General features: G+C 46.7%; 1 protein-coding gene across 7 annotated transcripts in view; it reads right to left on the minus strand.

Moving 5' to 3' along the window:
• The window catches only part of LOC110505192 (protein diaphanous homolog 2), a 648,044-nt gene that overhangs the window by 410,792 nt on the left and 224,322 nt on the right, over positions 1–12,930 (minus strand). The gene's annotated exons all lie outside the window — the stretch shown is intronic.

Genomic DNA, 12,930 nt, shown 5'->3' on the forward strand with positions numbered 1-12,930 from the left:
ATCAAATGCTTTATTATTTAAATATTGAAAGAAATCTGGCTAAAGACAGAAACAACATTACACAATTTGAAATCATATGGGGCAGGTTCTTACAAGTATTAGAAACATCATTGGGTGTGGATACGGTGAGAATGTGGGACTGAGCAAGGGTGATGTCAATCATGTTTGTGGAAATGTTTGTAAATGTTAAGTTGTTTATAGTTTTTTTCTATGTATGTTTTTTGTTTATTGTACAAAACACACATGAAAAAAAAACACTACATGACCAAAAGTATGTGGACAACTGCTCGTTGAACATCTCATTCCAAAAACATGGGCATTAATATGGAGTGTGTCCACCCTTTGCTGCTATAACAACCTCCACTCTTCTGTGAAGGCTTTCCACTAGATGATGGAACGTTGCTGTGGGGACTTGCTTCCATTTAGCCAGAAGAGCATTGGTGAGGTCGGCACTGATGTTGGGCGATTAGGCTTGGCTCGCAGTCGGCGTTCTAATTCATCCCAAAAGTGTTTGATCAGGTTGATGTCAGGGCTCTGTGCATTCCAGTCAAGTTATTCCACATCGATCTCAGCAAACCATTTATGTATGGACTTGCTTTCCTGAAACAGGAAAGGGCATTCCCCTTTCCTGTTGCCACAAAGTTGGAAGCACAGAATTGTCTAGAATGCAATTGTATGCTGTAGTGTAACGATTTCCCTTCACTGGAACTAAGGGGCCTAGCCTGAACCATGAAAAACAGCCCCAGACCATTATTCCTCCTCTACCAAACTTTACAGTTGGCACTATGCATTCGGACAGGGAGTGTCAGCACTTGGTGATCCAGTTCTGTGAGCTTGTGTGGCCTGCTACTTTGCGGCTGAGCCGCTATTGCTCCTAGACATTTCCACTTCACAATAACAGCACTTACAGTTGATCGTGGCAGCTCTAGCAGGGCAGAAGCTTGACAAACTGACTTGTTGGAGAGGTGGCATACTATGACGGTGCCACTTTGAAAGTCACTGAGCTCTTCAGTAAGGCCATTCTATTGCCAATGTTTGTCTATGGAGATTGAATGGCTGTGTGCTTGATTTTATACACCTGTCAGCAATGGTATGGCTGAAAAAGCCAAATTCACTTACTTTTGTGTGTATATACAGTACCAGTCAAAAGTGTGGACACACATACTCATTCAAGGGTTTTTAATTATTGTTATTATTTTCTACATTGTAGAATAATATTGAAGACATCAAAACTATGAAATAACACATATGGAATCATGTAGTAAGCAAAAAAGTGTTAAACAAATCAAATATATATTCTATATTCAAGATTCTTCAATGTAGCCACCCTTCGCCTTGATGACAGCTTTGCACACGCTTGGCATTATCTCAACCAGCTTCAGGAGGTAGTCACTTGGAATGCATTTCAATTAACAGGTGTGCCTTGTTAAAAGTTTTAATGCGTTTGAGCCAATCAGTTGTATTGTGACAAGGTAGGGGTGTTATACAGAAGATAGCCCTATTTGGTAAAAGACCATGTCCATATTATGGCAAGAACATTTCAAATAAGCAAAGAGAAACAGCAGTCCATCATTACTTCAAGACACTCATTTATGAACAAATGTACACATGCAGCTCTCGTTTTGATCTCAAAACAAGTACATCTACTCATGCTGCAAACACAGACCAATTCAAAGTGAAGGCACAAATCTTTATACGGCAATGACTATTTGCATATAGGCCTAAAGCAGCTCTGATTGTTCAAGGACCGTGTAACACATCACAGTAAAATAGAAGGATATATTGATATATTGCAAAATTACATAGTAAAATTGTAGTGTACTGGGAAAGATGGGTTAGTCTGGACATCTGAGGGTAGGAATTAAGATTAGAGTGTACTGTATATGTTAGTGAAAATAGCTGTAAGTAGCAATCAACAGCCCTAGATTAACACTGAGGTATGTGTTAAACTATGTGCTAAACTAAAGGAACGATCTACCATACACAGGGCTATTGCAACAAACTTAGAGGCTATGGCCGAGGACATGAACACTTATAAGATGTCCTGCTATGATTCTTCACAGAACCATCAACACGCAAAAGGACAATATACGGAGAAAGTGGAATGCTATTACACCGGCACCGACGTTCGGCGCATGTGGCAGGGGCAACAGTCTATTAAGGATTACAAAGGTGGACCTAGCCGTGATCTATCCAATGACGTGTCTGTACCATGCACGAGGGTCCCCGCCATCCCAGAGGACAGGGTGATCTCGCTCTCCGAGGTCGACGTGAGTAAGGTTTTTAATCTGGTCAACACATACTGATGGTATTCCAGGGTGCGTTCTCAGAGCCTGCACAGACCAGCTGGCAGGCATCTTCACAGTCATTTTTCAACCTCTCCTTGTCCCAGTCTTTAATCCCCACATGTCTCAAGCTGACCACCATCATTCCTGTTCCCAATAACTCTAAGGCTACCTGCAACAATGACTACCACCCTGTAGCACTAATATTTGTAATCCTGAAATGCTTTGAAAGCATGGAACATCACCTCACTCAAATGTGCATACCGCCCCAACAGATCTACAGACTATGCAATCTCAATTGCACTCAACACTGCCCTCTACCATGTGAAAATTATGTTTGTTGACTACAGCTAGACTACAGTTGTGTCATCAAAGTTCGTCACCGAGCGTGGTACCCTGAGACTGAACATCTCCCTCTGCAACTGGATCCTGGACTTTCTGATGGGCCGACCCCAGGTGGTGAGAGTAGGCAACACCTCCACCATGCGGACTCTCAACACAGGGGCCTCTCAGGGGTGTGTTGACATTGACAGAGCCACAGTGGAGAAGAGCTTCAAGTTCCTCTGTGTCCACATCACTGAAGACTTTACATGGTCCTCTCACACCAGAACAGTCATGAAAAAGGCACGGCAACAACTCTTCTCCCTCAGGAGGCTGAAAAAATGTGGCTTGGCCCCCAGCTGGTTGTATCACCATCTGGTATGGCAACTGGCCCCACGCATCATTGGTGGCGAGTTCCCAGCCATTCAGGACGTACATGCCAGGTGGTGTCTGAGAAAGGCCTGAAAAATTGCCAGATTCCATCCCCCCGAGAAATGGACAGTTCTCCACGCTCCCATCCGGCAGGCAGTACCGGTGCATCAAGGCTCAGACAAACAGAACCCTAAACAGCGTATTCCCCTGGACTGCTATAAGACTGCTATATGGCTAACATCTACTGCTCTCCCTCTCCCACAGACTATCCACACTGACTCTATGCCCATCCACGTCCATACCCACTCAGACACAACATACGCTGCAGTTAAAATGATTTTTGATTAGATGTATTATTCCATTAAGCTGCTGTCCATTGATTATTGATTGCCGTTACCATTAGTATTTATCCTGCTAAAGATCATTATAATTTAATGTATACTGTTTACATGTATATATTACCATTGCGATATTACCAAGTATTTATATATTCCTAATACCAGTAACTGTTTAGCCATGTTTATATTTACAGTATATCCTACTACCAGTCACATATGCTACTGATTTCAAACACCTTCCTACTGTCAATGTCTCACATTAGTTATAAAAGGTCAAGCACGAGAGGAGAGAACGAAATTGTAACATTGTTTAGGCCTATTAAAGAATTGAAGTTATATGTTATCGCCGACCCGTAGGCATACTCACTGCCAATGAATGAATTGTGTTGGATAAACGAATGCAAAAATGATAATAGTTAATAATACAACTACAAATAATAATAATCCTACAATATTATGCTGAGATATTGTGAAAATGTATTATGTATTAGCCATTGATATGAAAACTATTGAGAAGTATTGATAGTGATATTGAGGAAATGTAAAGTTTAATTGACCAAATAACTGTTTAGATACATGTTTGGATATCATCGCTACAGCCCAGGCTCATAAACCTTTCAGGCCCTCATTCTCGAGACAGCTTAAGCTGGAGTGACGTACACCCAGAGCTCTGCAAAACTCAGTTGTGTGAGTTACAGTACTTAATGACAAGCTATAGGCTCTCTGCCTAGTTTGAAGGTAATTTGCCTTAGAAGCCGCCGTCGGTATATTGGAAATTTAGTGCGTATTTTTGTTAGTTTGAAAGTTCATATGCCAGTGTTTATCAACATACAGTGCATTCGGAAAGTATTGAGACCCCTTGACTTTTTCCACATTTTGTTATGTTACAGCCTTATTCTCAAATCCCCCATAATTACAAAGCAAATGCATAAAAATAAAAAATAAACTTTATTACATAATTACTCAGACCCTTTGCTATGAGAATCGAAATTGAGCTCAGGTGCATCCTGTTTCCATCTATCATCCTTGAGATGTTTCTACAACTTCATTAATGTCCGTTGGACTAGTAACCGGAAGGTTGCGAGTTCAAACCCCCGAGCTGACAAGGTACAAATCTGTCGTTCTGCCCCTGAACAGGCAGTTAACCCACTGTTCCCAGGCCGTCATTGAAAATAAGAATTTGTTCTTAACTGACTTGCCTGGTTAAATAAAGGTAAAATAAAAAAAATAAAAAATAAAAATTTGTAAAGGCACACACTTTTCTATAAAAGGTCCCACAGTTGACAATGCATGTCAGAGCAAAAACCAAGCCATGAGGTCGAATGAATTGTACGTAGAGCTCCAAGACAGCATTGTGTCGAGGCACAGATCTGGGGAAGGGTACCAAAAATGTTTTGCAGCATTGAAGGTCCCCAAGAATACAGTGGCCTCTGTCATTTTTAAATGGTTTGAGTTTGGAACCACCAAAGCATCTTTCTAGAGCTGGCCACCCAGCCAAATTGAGCAATCGGGGGAGAAGGGCCTTGGTCAGGGAGGTGACCAAGAATGCAATGTATGTCTGGAGGAAACCTGGTACCATCCTTACGGTGAAGCGTGGTGGTGGCAGCATCATGTTGTGGGAATGTTTTTCAGCGGCAGGGACTGGTAGACTAGTTAGGTTTGAGGGAAAGAGGAACGGAGCAAAGTACAGAGAGATCCTTGATGAAAACCTGCTCCAGAGCACTCAGGACATCAGACTGGGTCGAAGGTTCACCTTCTTGGCACACAGCTAAGACAATGCAGGAGTGGCTTCGCAACAAGTCTCTGAATGTCTTTGAGTGGCCCAGCCAGAGCCCGGACTTGAGGACACAACCGAACATCTCTGGAGAGACATGAAAATAGCTGTGCAGCAACACTCCCCATCCAACGTGGCAGAGCTTGAGAGGATCTGCAGAGAAGAATGGGAGAAACCACCAAAATACAGGTGTGCCAAGCTTGTAGTGTCATACCCAAGAAGACTCAACGCTTTAATCGCTGACGAAGGTGCTTCAACAAAGTACTAAGTAAAGGGTCTGAAAATGTCATATTTCAGTTTTAGTTTTTCTTTGCAAAAATGTCCCAAAAAATGTATTTGTCATTATGGAGTTTTGTGTGTAGATTGATAAGGAAACAAATTAATTTAATCCATTTTAGAATAAGTCTGTAACGTAAGAAAATGTTAAAGAAGTTAATGGGTCTGAATACTCTCCGAATGCACTGAAGTGTACATATTTTGGATCTAGCTTTATTAATCGACCCTGCAATCTAAATACCACTATTTTGTCTTTGTGTGGGGCACAAAAAAATAAACAAACCAAAATCAAAGGTTTGCAAGGGTTCCCATATTTTGGTGTTAGTTTGTGGTTTACATATATTTTCCTTTCAGATCAACATAAGTACTAGCTCTCAAAGTTCATTAAAACACTAGACAGAAAGCCTTACCACCAAGAGGGCCATCTCTTGATTACATAAATGTGATGGTGCAAAATAATTAGGTGCGCCTAGAAGACCCCAGCCAAAATTGAGACTCTTGTTGAATTCTCCCGAGGAAAATTGAGACGCCTTTCAAATCGGCACACACGCAGAACAAAACGGCCCCTTTGTATACCGTGGCTCCGACCGTGGCCCGCCGTAACGTACAGTGGCCCCGATGGCGGGCTTCTGTACATACAGAATGACAATAACCACCTCTTGCTGTATTTGCGCTTGATAATTGGCTAGTAATGTGTGTTGCGAAGTCCTTCGGAAGTCCATTACGGGTTGTGTTGTGTGCTGCAGACTGTGATGACACTCTGAGAGACGCACTGTTATGGCACTCAGTGTGGGCCAGCACAAGTGGTGTCTCATTGCAGCCTGTGTTATTAGACCCTCGACAAGACGGAGTGACGCGAGTTGCAAGGGCGGGGCGGCTCTAGAGAGACAGTCAGGGGCCCCCACTTGACGGGAGGTGTTTGTTGTAAAAAAAATTATGCAGGCGATAAAGAAATACAAGCAAACGACAGTGAGTGCAGCTCGGTGCAAAGTGCTGTAATGGTGACCATGGGTGAGATGATGGAGAGTAGGGCCAATGAGAATAGGAAAGAGTGTGAGGGCTGTTGTGGTGATGGCCTGATAAAATACTGTAGTGCCTGTGGGCCGCTCTCCACCTCATAGCCCCATTCAGGGCAATATGAAGTGGCCTACTCCAGCCCTGCTGTAACTAATTCACATCAGGTCCTGACGCTGTGGATCTGCTCTGCAAAATATAGTGTACAGTATCATGTGCATGCTTACAACAGAAGTTATATTCGAAGTGAGCCAATGTACAGCTGAACACTGCAAATGTCCATTGTGCTAAAGGAAGCACCATGGAAATCATGGAACAGCATAGGGCGGAACATTACATGCTGCTGTGATGTAGGATTTGAGGCTGAGTTTCCACAGGCAGCCCAATTCTGATATTGTGGCACAAATTGGTCTTTTGACCAAACAGATAATAATTAGTCCGAAGATCATTATTGGGCTGCCTGTGAAAACGCATCCTTAGATGAAGACACTGATTAATCCCTGAATTAATGGACACATGCTGTCATTTAGGTAAAATACCATTAGCATACCATATGGAACAATGCCATTTGAAAATGAATCACTTGCGTATTTAACTTACACTGGTTGATTCATATGACAGGAGAAAATGTTAATTGGACACAACACTCCTACTCTTTGGAAGCTAGAGGTTACTCATGCCATGTAAGAGTGGTGGCTTTAAAGTTCGATGGCTATTGGCAAGGCAGCCTGCTGTGAATGCAGTTCACCTGCGGATGAAGGATGAATGAGCTGCAACTGTGAACTCCTCTATGCATAGCCTATTGAACCCAACCATGAGAAGGGAATTAGAGTTGAGTGCAATGAAGTGCAGTGTCTTCGGAAAGTTAAGACCCCTTGACTTTTTTCACATTTTGTTATGTTACAGTCTTATTTTAAAATTGATTACACAGTTGTTTCCCCCTCATCAATCTACACACAATACCCCATAATGATAAAAACTGTTTTTTAGAAATGTTTGCTAATTTCTTAAAAATAAACTGAAATATCACATTTACATAACATTACTCAGTACTTTGTTGAAGCACCTTTGGCAGAGATAAGAGCGTTGAGTCTTCTTGGGTATGGCGTTACAAGCTTGGCACACTTGTATTTGGGGAGTTTCTTCTCTTTTTCATTGCAGATCCTCTCAAGCTCTGCCAGGTTGCATGGGGAGCTTTGCTGTACAGCTATTTTCAGGTTTTCCAGAGATGTTCGAAGGAGCTTGCTCTGGAGCAAGGAGCTTGCTCTAGAGCAAGGAGCATGATGCTGCTACCACCACGCTTCACCGTAGGGATGGTGCCAGGTTTTCACCAGACGTGACACCAAAGAATCTTGTTTCTAATGGTCTGAGAGTCTTTAGGTGTCATGGCTGTCATGTGCCTTTTACTGAGGAGTGGCTTCCGTCTGGAGTGTTGCAGAGATGTTTGTCCTTCTGGAAGGTTCTCCCATCTCCACAGAGAAACTCTAGAGCTCTGACCAAGGCCCTTCTCCCCCGATTGCTCAGCTTGGCTGGGCGGCCAGCTCTAGGAAGAGTCTTGGTGGTTCAAAACGTATTCCATTTAAGAATGATGGAGGCCACTGTATTCTTGGGGACCTTCAATGCTGCAGACATTTTTTGGTACTCTTCCCCAGATATGCGCCTCGACACAATCCTGTCTCGGAGCTCTACAGACAATGCCTTTGACCTCTCAACTGTGGGACCTTATATAGACAGGTGGGGTGTCTTTCAAAATCATGTCCAATTAATTACATTTACCACAGGTGGACTCCAATCAAGATGTAGAAACATCAAGAATGCTCAATGGAAACAGGATGCACCGGATGTCAGGTGCGTGAATGAGGACCCAAAAGCGAATTAACAAACAGAGTTTCTTTAATGATGAACACACGTGGGCTCAGATGGACAGGTAGATTCCGACAGGACAGGACAAGGTTGCAGCAAACACGATGATAGTCTGGTTCAGGCATGAGACACACAAACAAGAATCCGACAAAGACAGGAGCAGAAACAGAGAGAGATATAGGGACCTAATCAGAGGGAAAAAGGGAACAGGTGGGAAAAGGGGTGAATGAGGTAGTCAGAGAAGACAAGGAACAGCTGGGGGAAAGAGGGACAGAAACGGTAACCTAGTACGACCAGCAGAGGGAGACAGGGTGAAAGGAAAGGACAGAAAGACACAACATGACAATACATGACAGTACCCCCCCACTCACCGAGCGCCTCCTGGCGCACTCGAGGAGGAAACCTGGCGGCAACGGAGGAAATCCTCGAACAGCGCACGGTCCAGCACGTCCCGAGAGGGAACCCAACTCCTCTCCTCAGGACCGTACCCCTCCCAATCTACGAGGTACTGGTGACCACGGCCCCGAGGACGCATGTCCAAAATCCTACGGACCCTGTAGATGGGTGCGCCCTCGACAAGGATGGGGGGGGGGGGGGGGGGGGAGACGAGCGGGGGCGCGAAGAACGGGCTTGATACAGGAGACATGGAAGACCGGGTGGACGCGACGAAGGTATCGCGGAAGAAGAAGTCGAACTGCGACAGGATTAATGACCCGAGAAATACGGAACGGACCAATGAACCGCGGGGTCAACTTGCGAGAAGCCGTCTTAAGGGGAAGGTTCTGAGTGGAGAGCCAAACTCTCTGACCGCGACAATATCTAGGACTCTTAGTTCTACGCTTATTAGCAGCCCTCACAGTCTGCGTCCTATAACGGCAAAGTGCAGACCTGACCCTCTTCCAGGTGCGCTCGCAACGTTGGACAAAAGCCTGAGCGGAGGGGACGCTGGACTCGGCGAACTGAGATGAGAACAGCGGAGGCTGGTACCCGAGGCTACTCTGAAAAGGAGATAGCCCGGTCGCAGACGAAGGAAGCGAGTTGTGGGCGTATTCTGCCCAGGGGAGCTGTTCTGACCAAGACGCAGGGTTGCGAAAAGAAAGACTGCGTAAGATGCGACCAATAGTCTGATTGGCCCGTTCTGCTTGACCGTTAGACTGGGGGTGAAAGCCGGAAGAGAGACTGACGGAAGCCCCAATCAAACGGCAAAACTCCCTCCAAAATTGAGACGTGAATTGCGGACCTCTGTCCGAAACGACGTCTGACGGAAGGCCATGAATTCTGAAAACATTCTCGATGATGATTTGTGCCGTCTCTTTAGCAGAAGGAAGCTTAACAAGGGGAATGAAATGAGCCGCCTTAGAGAACCTATCGACAACCGTAAGAATAACAGTCTTCCCCGCTGACGAAGGCAGTCCGGTGACAAAATCTAAGGCGATGTGAGACCACGGTCGAGAGGGAATGGGAAGCGGCCTGAGACGGCCGGCAGGAGGGGAGTTACCGGACTTAGTCTGCGCGCAGACCGAACAAGCAGCCACGAAGCGACGCGTGTCATGCTCCCGGGTGGGCCACCAAAAACGCTGGCGAATGGAAGCAAGCGTACCCCGAACGCCAGGGTGGCCGGCTAACTTGGCAGAGTGAGCCCACTGAAGAACGGCCAGACGAGTAGGAACGGGAACGAAAAGAAGATTCCTAGGACAAGCGCGCGGCGACGGAGTTTGAGTGAGTGCTTGCTTTACCTGCCTCTCAATTCCCCAGACAGTCAACCCGACAACACGCCCCTCAGGGAGAATCCCCTCGGGGTCAGTGGAGGCTACTGAAGAACTGAAGAGACGAGATAAAGCATCAGGCTTGGTGTTCTTAGAGCCCGGACGATAAGAAATCACGAACTCGAAACGAGCGAAAAACAGCGCCCAGCGCGCCTGACGCGCATTAAGTCGTTTGGCAGAACGGATGTACTCAAGGTTCCTATGGTCAGTCCAAACGACAAAAGGAACGGTCGCCCCCTCCAACCACTGTCGCCATTCGCCTAGGGCTAAGCGGATGGCGAGCAGTTCGCGGTTTCCCACATCATAGTTACGTTCCGACGGCGACAGGCGATGAGAAAAATACGCGCAAGGGTGGACCTTGTCGTCAGAGAGGGAGCGCTGAGAAAGAATGGCTCCCACGCCCACCTCTGACGCGTCAACCTCGACCACGAACTGTCTAGAGACGTCAGGTGTAACAAGGATAGGAGCGGATGTAAAACGATTCTTGAGGAGATCAAAAGCTCCCTGGGCGGAAACGGACCACTTAAAGCACGTCTTGACAGAAGTAAGGGCTGTGAGAGGAGCTGCCACCTGACCGAAATTACGGATGAAACGACGATAGAAGTTCGCGAAGCCGAGAAAGCGCTGCAGCTCGACGCGTGACTTAGGGACGGGCCAATCAATGACAGCCTGGACCTTAGCGGGATCCATCTTAATGCCTTCAGCGGAAATAACAGAACCGAGAAATGTGACGGAGGAGGCATGAAAAGTGCACTTCTCAGCCTTCACAAAAAGACAATTCTCTAAAAGGCGCTGGAGGACACGTCGAACGTGCTGAACATGAATCTGGAGTGACGGTGAAAAAATCAGGATATCGTCAAGGTAAACGAAAACAAAGATGTTCAGCATGTCTCTCAGGACATCATTGACTAATGCCTGAAAGACAGCTGGAGCGTTAGCGAGGCCGAAAGGAAGAACCCGGTATTCAAAGTGCCCTAACGGAGTGTTAAACGCCGTCTTCCACTCGTCCCCCTCCCTGATGCGCACGAGATGGTAAGCGTTACGAAGGTCCAACTTAGTGAAAAACCTGGCTCCCTGCAGGATCTCGAAGGCTGAAGACATAAGAGGAAGCGGATAACGATTCTTCACTGTTATGTCATTCAGCCCTCGATAATCTATGCAGGGGCGCAGGGACCCGTCCTTCTTCTTAACAAAAAAAACCCCCGCTCCGGCGGGAGAGGAGGAGGGGACTATGGTACCGGCGGCAAGAGCTACAGACAAATAATCTTCGAGAGCCTTACGTTCGGGAGCCGACAGAGAGTATAGTCTACCCCGGGGGGGAGTGGTTCCCGGAAGGAGATCAATACTACAATCATACGACCGGTGTGGAGGAAGAGAGGTGGCCCTGGACCGACTGAACACCGTGCGCAGATCGTGATATTCCTCCGGCACCCCTGTCAAATCACCAGGCTCCTCCTGTGAAGAAGAGACAGAGGAAACAGGAGGGATAGCAGACATTAAACATTTCACATGACAAGAGACGTTCCAGGAGAGGATAGAATTACTAGACCAATTAATAGAAGGATTATGACAAACTAGCCAGGGATGGCCCAAAACAACAGGTGTAAAAGGTGAACGAAAAATTTAAAAAGAAATGGTTTCGCTATGATTACCAGAGACAGTGAGGATTAAAGGTAGCGTCTCACGCTGAATCCTGGGGAGAGGACTACCATCCAGGGCGAACAAGGCCGTGGACTCCCTTAACTGTCTGAGAGGAATGTCATGTTCCCGAGCCCAGGTCTCGTCCATAAAACAGCCCTCCGCCCCAGAGTCTATTAAGGCACTGCAGGAAGCTGACGAACCGGTCCAGCGTAGATGGACCGACAAGGTAGTGCAGGATCTTGAAGGAGAGACAGGAGTAGTAGCGCTCACCAGTAGCCCTCCGCTTACTGATGAGCTCTGGCTTTTACTGGACATGAAGTGACAAAATGACCAGCAGAACCGCAATAGAGACAGAGGCGGTTGGTGATTCTCCGTTCCCTCTCCTTAGTCGAGATGCGGATACCTCCCAGCTGCATAGGCTCAGCTCCCGAGCCGGCAGAGGAAGATGGTAGTGATGCGGAGAGGGGGGCAACGGAGAACGCGAGCTCCTTTCCACGAGCTCGGTGACGAAGATCAACCCGTCGCTCAATGCGAATAGCGAGTTCAATCAAGGAATCCACGCTGGAAGGAACCTCCCGGGAGAGAATCTCATCCTTTACCTCTGCGCGGAGACCCTCCAGAAGACGAGCGAGCAAAGCCGGCTCGTTCCAGCCACTGGAGGCAGCAAGAGTGCGAAACTCAATAGAGTAGTCTGTTATGGATCGATTGCCTTGACATAGGGAAGACAGGGCCCTGGAAGCCTCCTCCCCAAAAACAGATCGATCAAAAACCCGTATCATCTCCTCCTTAAAGTCCTGATACTGGTTAGTACACTCAGCCCTTGCCTCCCAGATTGCCGTGCCCCACTCACGAGCCCGTCCAGTAAGGAGAGATATGACGTAGGCGACACGAGCAGTGCTCCTGGCGTAAGTGTTGGGCTGGAGAGAAAACACAATATCACACTGGGTGAGGAACGAGCGGCATTCAGTGGGCTCCCCAGAGTAACACGGCGGGTTATTGATTCTGGGCTCCGGAGATTCGAAAGCCCTGGAAGTGGCCGGTGGATCGAGGCGGAGATGGTGAACCTGTTCTGTGAGGTTGGAGACTTGGGTGGCCAGGGTCTCAACGGCATGTCGAGCAGCAGACAATTCCTGCTCGTGTCTGCCTAGCATCGCTCCCTGGATCTCGACGGCTGAGTGGAGAGGATCCGAAGTCGCTGGGTCCATTCTTGGTCGGATTCTTCTGTCAGGTGCGTGAATGAGGACCCAAAAGCGAATTAACAAACAGAGTTTCTTTAATGA

Source organism: Oncorhynchus mykiss, chromosome 31 (assembly GCF_013265735.2).
Source record: "Oncorhynchus mykiss isolate Arlee chromosome 31, USDA_OmykA_1.1, whole genome shotgun sequence".
Taxonomy (NCBI): domain Eukaryota; kingdom Metazoa; phylum Chordata; class Actinopteri; order Salmoniformes; family Salmonidae; genus Oncorhynchus; species Oncorhynchus mykiss.